The sequence below is a fragment of the Lolium rigidum genome, chromosome 2 (assembly GCF_022539505.1).
Source record: "Lolium rigidum isolate FL_2022 chromosome 2, APGP_CSIRO_Lrig_0.1, whole genome shotgun sequence".
Taxonomy (NCBI): domain Eukaryota; kingdom Viridiplantae; phylum Streptophyta; class Magnoliopsida; order Poales; family Poaceae; genus Lolium; species Lolium rigidum.
This window is the reverse complement of record NC_061509.1, coordinates 11,859,560-11,870,358: the sequence shown is the minus strand read 5'-3', so window position 1 is coordinate 11,870,358 and position 10,799 is coordinate 11,859,560. Positions and strand designations below refer to the sequence as shown.

Genomic DNA, 10,799 nt, shown 5'->3' with positions numbered 1-10,799 from the left:
ACATAAATTGCTGGCTTCCTCGCAACAATTTCTTACACAGCTTCTGTATCTCCTGTGTTACTGCTCTATCAGATCCCTGACAAAACATCAACTCCGCCGCCGTCCATGGATCTTACACCACAGCATGTACCATCATCGTCCTCTACAGCTTACGAGGTAAAATTTGATTTGTCCTACCACGGCACCTTCTTCTCGCTCCTTGACTAACTATGTATTCTTGCTGCTGCAGGTTCCTCCTAATTCATCTGCAAAAACAAAGCGCAAAAATATTGCTGGCGACAAGAATCCAAAGTCAAAGAAAGCGCTCCACTTTTCGGACGATGATTAAGTTCTCATGAAATTATCTCCAATCGGTTCCTATCTCGAAATTGCTCCCCGTTTGATATCGAGTATGAAGGCTCCTGTACATGCTCCGTCTTGGTTGTTTAAAGCGCATCGCTTTGTACTATAATCACTTCTAGATCTCTCTGTATCTAGGACCACTCGACCTTTCAGACAATATGTTTTAGTCCCATGTTTTAGCTGGCCTCCCCAGTACTCTCTCTGCCCTGCTGAAAACCTGCTGCTTAGTTTATTGTCACCTTCGTTGTATTATACCTGGTTGTGTAATCATCTCCTTAGTATGAAGACTCTGTTTCTGCAACAACAGTTGGTCCAGTTTCATCTCATCGTCAATGCACATACTATTCTATGTACTTTCATTCAGTTCATACATTAAAATTCACTAGCAAGTGAATGTAATTCTCCTCCCTCTGGAAATATATTAGAGAATATAATCTGTTCATATCGACCTCAAATGCCGTTGTTTACCAACAATTTTTTTCCAAGACCATACAAAATTCTTATTAACCAAAAAAACATTAACAAAACATTTTCCATGATCAGGCGCGGCATGCCGCCGCGCCTTTATTTGCTAGTTAATTCTAGACGTCAACCCATTGCTTCAAAGATATGACTTATGGGATCCTATAAAATGACGATTATCGCTTTGGAAAACAAAGATATTTTAGGTTGAAAGAAGAATTGGCTCAACTTAAAAACAAGAGAGGTGGTTTCCCCCAAATTCGAAAAACATCAAACACTTTCCAAAACCACTTCCGAATTTCTACCTTTTATTTCCACCCTTTGAAGATTTTTTTACATCAAATAAAAAAACAGTCCTCCCCAAACTTTGTGTTCTCCCTTCCCCACAGACTTTTGTACTCCACCTTTTCTTATGTAATGTCAGATAAGTACATGAAATTCAGTTCTAAGTCGCTAACCAGATGGACTGGTGTTTTGGCTCATAGGTGTGGATGAACCCATTATTAAAGATGCATTTTAAATGAATTCAAAATGTAAAAAAAATCAGAAAAAAATCCTTTGTGTACATCGAGTCATTCTATGTTCACACATAAAGTTCCGCGGAAAAAGGAAATTTTGGGGGAATATATAAAAATACAAAAATGTGTCTCGTGAAAAGCTATTATGGAGAACCGAAAATTGTCTTTTTTACACAGGCCACAAAAAAGTTTTTCATGAAACTTTGTGTGCAAACATAAAATGTTCGGCGACACTCGGATAAATTTATTTATTTATAAAAAAATTAGATTTTTTGAAATAGCGCCTTTTGAACATCAGATGCATCTATATCTGTGAGCCGGAGTGGATTTCCGTAACCAGATGGTATTTCCGTGTGTCAATCTTGTAGTCATTTGATCCAGCCTTCTATGCAACTGAACTCAATCCTCCATGTTATTTAGTTTGTTCATTTTTCATTGTATTTACCAAGTACTGAGTTTTGTTTATCAGCTATAATTGCTCAGCATACTATGTAATTTACAATGTCCGAGATTTTAATCATTTTGTCGCGTCTGAATCTCTTGTGCCCAAATACAGTTCCACCATGAACTGGGTCAGAATGTGTAATTGATCTCTACATCATGTTTGTATATCCAGATGGTCACTTGGTTTAATGTTGTAATCTCGGCATCTAGTTCCATATCTAGATCTTCCTTGGATACCCTCTAACCTTTTTAGTAAAAAAATAAATTAACTATGATCATCATCAGAAAAGTTAGTTCATTTTTAGAACTAAATAGGGAAGAGGGTATACTAATATTGGCCCACCTGCATCAAAATGCTTTGTAAATGTTCCTTTCAAACGTAGAACCCAAGTGTTGGATAATTCTGTGAGGTGGTCATGTTTGGATATTGGAACTAAACAAAGACGTTTATGTTTGCAACTACAAATGATGTGTGTAACGTAACATTCCTATATCAGGCACTGTGACTCGCATGATTATATTCCTATATAAAGTTAAGAGAATATTCAAATCCACAGCCTATGAAATACGGCTAGGATAACTTGGTATCCCTGAGTAGTACTTAATTCAGAACAGGTTATAAGTGGTAAAATGTATCAACATTCTTAAGAGGAGAAACAGGTGATATTGGCTGCTTGATTAAAAGAGCTTAATTATCATCGACAGACAATTCTGAACTTTGAAGAAGACATGAGAAGAACTACAACTTCGTTCAAATCATTCAAATAGTAGAGTTACATGCATTCACTGCTAAAAATCACCTGCATGAAGCACCAGCACGGAAGCTACACATTACAAGGTTCATCAAGAAGTAAAAAAAAAAAAGTCCTCATTGGATTGTATGGTAACAACACTATCCCCTCAATCCCTCTGCTCCCACATTACCATCTAGGATAGCCGGGAGCATGGAACGAGAATGAAATCAAGGCCAAGTCAGTTTTCCTTAGCAGCATGGCAGGGTGCTGCCCGAGGGCATCTACTTTGAGCATCAGATACAACTGGGGATATGACAGCATCAAAGAACGAGAACAAACTATGAAGACTGGTCCTTGGCGACCTCCTCACTTGGTCCGGCTCCAGTAGTTGTTGTTCCATCCAAAAGCGGACTATGACAACGGTGATGTTATCAGCGCTCCCTCTTACAGAAGCTTCTTGGAGCAGTCTCTTTGCTGCTTGCTCAGGATCCTCTATTGGCTTGACCATTGCAACAGCTTCCTGGAAAATAGAATGTTCACCCATTGAGTACTACAGACAATAGTAGCATATGGAGGAGAATCTTCAGTAAGTATGCCCTTACGTCGTTAGTGACAACATCCCACAGTCCATCGCTCGCGAGGATAAGGAATTCGAGTGAGCCGTCAACTACCTCCTCCTGTAAATAACAGTAAAAGACAGTGACAAAGATGCTTGACTTCACAAATGTTTAATCACCAGGTGTATTAGCCTTGATCTCCCCCTTCCTAGGAAGAATGGACGCCATTATATCTTCCTTAAACGAAAACAAGGCTGGTAGTTATGATGGTGAATGACTAACATGAATACTCCATAAGGAGGCTACCATTGACTTACAAGGCTGCTAGTTATGACGATGAATCACTACCATGAATATAAACGAAAACCTGCAAGTCTAGGTGCTAGTTGAGAACTATGCAAGCAAACAAGGGCCAAACCTTGATCTCTGGATCAGCGACAACATACTGCTTTAAAAGTTTATCACCAAATGCTCGAGAAACAGCGAGAACACCACCAACACGCCATGTCCCTGCAAAAATAGAACAGTAAAGAATCAGAACTAATACTAGTTATAAGCCCAACTGAAGTAGAGAGTTCCAGAGGCCTCGTGAAAGTACCTGCCCACATCACAAAGCCTCCAGCTTCCTCAATTCGCTGTCTCTCATCTGTCTGGTCCGGCTTGTGATCCCTCGAAACCGCAATTGCTGCAAAAGGTGGGATGCAGCAAACATCATGATCGTCGAACGCAAGTGAAATGAGACTAATGTGAGATCATGTTATATACACTTAATTGCAACTGCCACACCCACGTAGCCACAGGGAAAAAACACAACAATATGAACTTTCAGATGAAATCAAGAGTACAGGAATAGTGGTATAGAAAATGGACTTACCCTTCCCTCCTTTAGAGACAACAGCCCTAGAATCCCCAACATTTGCAACCACCAAGCGACCACCAACAAGAATAGCTGTTGAGGCAGTTGAGCCAGCATCTCTGCTGTGGCTACTATCAGCTTTCAGGAACTCCGAATCAGTATGATTGAATGTTTCAGCTGCAGAAAAAAGAGCAGAGGAAATCATGATCACTCTCTACCGGGGTAGTAGAAATATTTCGGTCCGCGATAATTTATGCATGATAAACCTACCAATAGCAGCATTTGTTTCTGTCATGAATTTTGGATGCTTGATTAAATTGCTGAAAAGGTGTTTCTTCACATATTCAGCTGCTCGAGCTCCACCGTGACCTATAAGAAAAGCCAAATACAGTATACAGTAATTAGCTAACTAACGAAAAATGATGAAGGAGCTGGCGACATATGAAGCCCTAAACAAATAATAAATGTTTTCTTTTCTGGCGCTAGGCAACTCGTACCGTCAAACACCCCAAACAGCCCAACGGTCTCTCCGTCAACATCATCGACTCTCGTCTCATAGAAATCCTCCATTGATGCCCTCTTCCCAGGACAACTTGCAAACCCATAACTGAACCTGCCTTTTTCACTGCAATGGCAAAAGAAAATAAGCTATCAGTTAACCGACAATACAAAATTCAGGGGACCCATTATACAGCATTTCATGTGATATCGAATGTGTCATACTTATGAAGCACGGATATTTTGTGTAGTCCAACATATGAAAACATAGTATCTGAAGGTACTATCCGCCATCTTTTGACCTCCGCTTCTTTTCCAAAGTACGGAGTACATGGACATACGGACAATGAATGGAGTATTTTACGTTACATGATAAAGTATCCCACCTAGAAACGGTTAGGCGTGCCATGGATTTCCAACTGCTCCAATGATTATTTGACGAATCTCTTAGTATATTGCCCAGTGTAACGCCTTAATGGCGGTTTATTCGAAACCGGTGTGTAGAGAGGTAGTGAATTGGCTATAGAAAGACGACCGACAGCAGTGTTGTTAATACGCCAGGCAGAACAGATCGATCTTTTTTTTCTTTCAGCAGATCCTCACGTCAGGACTTGCGCGTGACATATGACCCCTAAAACCACTTCTTCTGCCCCTAAAACACGATTATGTGACACCAAACTCACTGCCGCATATTTTGTCAATCGGACAGATCTAATTGAAAGGCTGCCTCCCGCTCCCGACTGACGTCCGAGACAAGTTCGCCTATAGCTCAGCACTAGACTACCAGGCACAGGTCACCTACCTCGGCACGCGCTCCTCTCGCCGTCCACGGATCTCTCCTCCTCACCACAAAGGCACAAACAACCCACCCAACCTCGGTACGACCCGGATCAAGCAGCTAGTAGGCGCAACGCAAGCAGGAGAAAAAGGATGCATGCTCACCTGATCCCGCCACCGGTGGCCGGCGAGCCGTCACTGCGGAACCCCATCGGCGGCGAGCACGGCTCGTCCTCCTCCGCGCTGCACCACCAGCAGTAGGACGGCCCCGCGAGCAGGGACAGCGACAGGAGCAGGACCGGAAGCGCGGCAGCTGGCGATGGCCCCGGCGACCTCTCGTGCATGAGAGGGCAGGGAGATCGGGATGGGGGTCGGAGAGCGAGGGTGGGGCGGGGAGGAAGGGGAGGAAGGAGAGAGGAAAGAGAGGGTGAAGGGAGTGGATGAGAACGAAGGGCGCGTGTGTGACGTGGCGAGAATCGGGGGAGGAGACCCCGCGCGCGCCTGTACCCGGTCAACGCCCTCCTTCTATTATTGCCTGCACACCTCACCTCGCTCTACTTTTGGTTTTTTTTTCTGCCATTTTTTTTTGCGAAAAGCACCCCAAGAAAAACGAAATTTACAATGAGATCCTTGAGTATCCCTTCATCTACAACCTCTAGACCGTGTCGACGGCGCGTCGCCGCTGCCGCTCCTCCCTGAGTCGGCTTGACGTTGTTAGTTGCGGACGGAAAGTCGCCGAACGGGTCAAAAAGACCACATCCGTCCCAGAGACAAAGAAGAAGGGAAAACTGCCGATGAAGCTCCTTGACGACTTGAAGATCCCCATGATACGTCTCCGACGTATCGATAATTTCTTATGTTCTATGCCATATTATTGATGATACCTACATGTTTTATGCACACTTTATGTCATATTCGTGCATTTTCTGGAACTAACCTATTAACAAGATGCGAAGTGCCGAGTTCTGTTTTCTGTTGTTTTTGGTTTCGAAATCCTAGTAACGAAATATTCTCGGAATTGGACGAAACGAAAACCCGGGGGCCTATTTTTCCACGGAGCTTCCGGAAGACCGAAGAACACACGAAGTGGGGCCACGAGGTGGCCGGACTATAGGGCGGCGCGGCCCGGGCCTTGGCGCGCCGACCTATAGTGTGGGCCCCTCGTTAGCCCCCGACTCTGCCCTTCCGCCTACTTAAAGCCTCCGTCGCGAAACCCCCGATGCGAAAAACCACGATACGGAAAACCTTGCGAGACAGCCGTCGCCGCCGATCCCATCTCGGGGGATTACGGAGATCTCCTCCGGCACCTGCCGGAGGGGATTCATCTCCCGGAGGACTCTACACCGCCATGGTCGCCTCCGGAGTGATGAGTGAGTAGTTCACCCCTGGACTATGGGTCCATAGCAGTAGCTAGATGGTTGTCTTCTCCTCATTGTGCTTCATTGTTGGATCTTGTGAGCTGCCTAACATGATCAAGATCATCTATCTGTAATTCTATATGTTGTGTTTGTCGGGATCCGATGGATAGAGAATACCATGTCATGTTAATTATCAAGTTATTATACATGTGTTGTTTATGATCTTGCATGCTCTCCGTTTCTAGTAGAGGCTCGGCCAAGTTTTTACTTTTAACTCCAAGAGGGAGTACTTATGCTCGATAGTGGGTTCATGCCTGCATTGACACCGGGACGGTGATAGAAAGTTCTAAGGTTGTGTTGTCTTTGTTGCCACTAGGGATAAAACATTGGCGCTATGTCAGAGGATGTAGTTGTTGATTACATTACGCACCATACTTAATGCAATTGTCCGTTGTTTAGCAACTTAATACTTGGAGGGGTTCGGATGATAACCTGAAGGTGGACTTTTTAGGCATAGATGCGGTTGGATGGCGGTCTATGTACTTTGTCGTAATGCCCAATTAAATCTCACTATACTTATCATGTCATGTATGTGCATTGTTATGCCCTCTCTATTTGTCAATTGCCCGACTGTAATTTGTTCACCCAACATGCTTTTATCTTATGGGAGAGACACCTCTAGTGAACTGTGGACCCAGGTCCATTCTTTAATACTGAAATACAAATCTGCTGCAATACTTGTTTTTACTATTTTCTACTGCAAACAATCATCTTCCACACAATACGGTTAATCCTTTGTTACGAGCAAGCCGGTGAGATTGACAACCTCTCTGTTTCGTTGGGGCAAAGTACTTTGGTTGTGTTGTGCAGGTTCCACGTTGGCGCCGGAATCCCTGGTGTTGCGCCGCACTACATCCCGCCGCCATCAACCTTCAACGTGCTTCTTGGCTCCTCCTGGTTCGATAAACCTTGGTTTCTTTTACGAGGGAAAACTTGCTTGCTGTGCGCATCATACCTTCCTCTTGGGGTTGCCCAACGAACGTGTGAAATACACGCCATCAAGCTCTTTTACGGCGCCGTTGTCGGGGAGATCAAGACACTGCTGCAGGGGAGTCTCCACTTCTCAATCTCTTTACTTTGTTTTTGTCTTGCTTTATTTTATTTACTACTTTGTTTGCTGCATTATATCAAAACACAAAAAAATTAGTTGCTAGCTTTACTTTATTTGCTATCTTGTTTGCTATATAAAAACACAAAAAAATTAGTTACTTGCATTTACTTTACTTATTTCATCATGTTTCCTTTTAATTTTACCACAAAGAACATACCGGTAGGACAAGGGTCTATCATTGGGAGAAACAATATATAAGAATTTTTCACCCATGTTAGTACCATTGAAGATTTTGAAGATAGACACTTGGTAGACCTTGCTCCCACTTATGAAATTGCTTGCTGTCTTGCTTTAGTTCGCTTGTTGGAAACTAAATTTGTTAATCTCAATCCTATAATCCAACACATGTTTCTTACACTTGGTGATATGGAAGAAGGGGAAAAGAAAGATTTTGTTTTAGAAACCCTTCTTAGAGAATTTGGTGGTCTAGCAAGAGAGGCTAGAAATGTCTTTGCTAAATTTAATATGCTTGGTTCTCATACTAATTTTGTTGGTCTCCTTGAAAAAATGGATATGGATAGGATAAGGTACACTAATAATGCTAATGATGGTGGGGAGATCAAAGCACCAATACCATGTAAACTCCTAGCTATGAATGATGCACTAGAACATAACTATGCTTGGCTTGTTCCTGAAAATTTGTTTGATGAGAGTAGCAAGCCCAAGACTAATGAAAAGGAGACGCTGAAACTTATGTATCTAATATACTATGCATGGTTGAGAAAACTCCAAACCCAGCTGTAGGTGCACCACCCTTCGATGTTACTTGAGTTACACTTTCGCGCCTAGGCGAAAGGCGTTAAAGAAAAGCGCTTATGGGAGACAACCCATGTTTTTACTCCAGTATTTTTGTTTTATATTTGAGTCTTGGAAGTTGTTTACTACTGTAGCAACCTCTCCTTATCTTAGTTTTATGTTTTGTTGTGCCAAGTAAAGTCTTTGATAGTAAAGTAAGTACTAGATTTGGATTACTTGCGCAGTTCCAGATTTCTTTGCTTGTCACGAATGCGGGTCTACCTCCCTGTAGGAAGCTCGAGAAAATTAAGCCAATTTACGTGCATGATCCTCGGATATGTACGCAACTTTCATTCAATTTGAGCATTTTCATTTGAGCAAGTCTGGTGGCCTAATAAAATCCATCTTTACGGATGTTCTGTTTTGACAGATTCTGCCTTTTATTTTGCATTGCCTCTTTTGCTATGTTGGATGAATTACTTTGATCCATTAATGTCCAGTAGCTTTATGCAATGTCCAGAAGTGTTAAGAATGATTGTGTCACCTCTGAACATGTGAATTTTTATTATGCACTAACCCTCTAATGAGTTGTTTCGAGTTTGGTGTGGAGGAAGTTTTCAAGGATCAAGAGAGGAGTATGATGCAATATGATCAAGGAGAGTGAAAGCTCTAAGCTTGGGGATGCCCCGGTGGTTCACCCTGCATATTTTAAGAAGACTCAAGCGTCTAAGCTTGGGGATGCCCAAGGCATCCCCTTCTTCATCGACAACATTATCGAGTTCCTCCCCGAAACTATATTTTTATTCGGCCACATCTTATGTACTTTGCTTGGAGCGTCGGTTTGTTTTTGTTTTTTGTTTTGTTTGAATAAAATGGATCCTAGCATTCACTTTATGGGAGAGAGACACGCTCCGCTGTTGCATATGGACAAATATGTCCTTAAGCTCTACTCATAGTATTCATGGCGAAGTTTCTTCTTCGTTAAATTGTTTTATGGTTGGAATTGGAAAATGATACATGTAGTAACTCTAAAATGTCTTGGATAATTTGATACTTGGCAATTGTTGTGCTCATGTTTAAGCTCTTGCATCATATACTTTGCACCCATTAATGAAGAAATACTTAGAGCTTGCTAATTTGGTTTGCATATTTGGTTTCTCTAGAGTCTAGATAACATCTAGTATTGAGTTTTGAACAACAAGGAAGACGGTATGGAGTCTTATAATGTTTACCATATGTCTTTTATGTGAGTTTTGCTGTACCGTTCATCCTTGTGTTTGTTTCAAATAACCTTGCTAGCCTAAACCTTGTATCGAGAGGGAATACTTCTCATGCATCCAAAATCCTTGAGCCAACCACTATGCCATTTGTGTCCACCATACCTACCTACTACATGGTATTTATCCAGCCATTCCAAAGTAAATTGCTTGAGTGCTACCTTTAAAATTCCATCATTCACCTTTGCAATATATAGCTCATGGGACAAATAGCTTAAAAACTATTGTGGTATTGAATATGTACTTATGCACTTTATCTCTTATTAAGTTGCTTGTTGAGCGATAACCATGTTTACAGGGACGCCATCAACTATTCTTTGTTGGATATCATGTGAGTTGCTATGCATGTCCGTCTTGTACGAAGCAAGAGAGATCTACCACCTTCATGGTTGGAGCATGCATGTTGTTAGAGAAGAACTTTGGGCCGCTAACGAAAGCCATGATTCATGGTGGAAGTTTCAGTTTGGACATATATCCTCAATCTCATATGAGAATAATAATTGTTGCCACATGCTTATGCATTAAAGAGGAGTCCATTATACATGTTGTCCATGTTGTCCCGGTATGGATGTCTAAGTTGAGAATAATCAAAAGCGAGAAATCCAAAATGCGAGCTTTCTCCTTAGACCTTTGTACGGGCGGCATGGAGGTACCCCATTGTGACACTTGGTCAAAACATGTGCATTGCAAAGATCCGGTAGTCCAAGTTAATTAGGACAAGGTGCGGGCACTATTAGTATACTATGCATGAGACTTGCAACTTGTAAGATATAACTTTCATAACTCATATGCTTTATTACTACAGTTGACAAAATTGTTTCATGTTTTCAAAATAAAAGCTCTAGCACAAATATAGCAATCGATGCTTTCCTCTTTGAAGGACCATTCTCTTTACTTTTATGTTGAGTCGGTTCACCTATTTCTCTCCACCTCAAGAAGCAAACACTTGTGTGAACTGTGCATTGATTCCTACATACTTGCATATTGTACTTGTTATATTACTCTATGTTGACAATTATCCATGAGATATACATGTTACAAGTTGAAAGCAACAGCTGAAACTTAATCTT

General features: G+C 41.9%; 1 pseudogene; it reads right to left on the bottom strand.

The window, feature by feature from the left end:
* Nucleotides 1-2,496: 2,496 nt before the first annotated feature.
* LOC124691290 lies at nucleotides 2,497-5,593 on the bottom strand (annotated as a pseudogene).
* Between the last annotated feature and the right edge of the window lie 5,206 nt (nucleotides 5,594-10,799).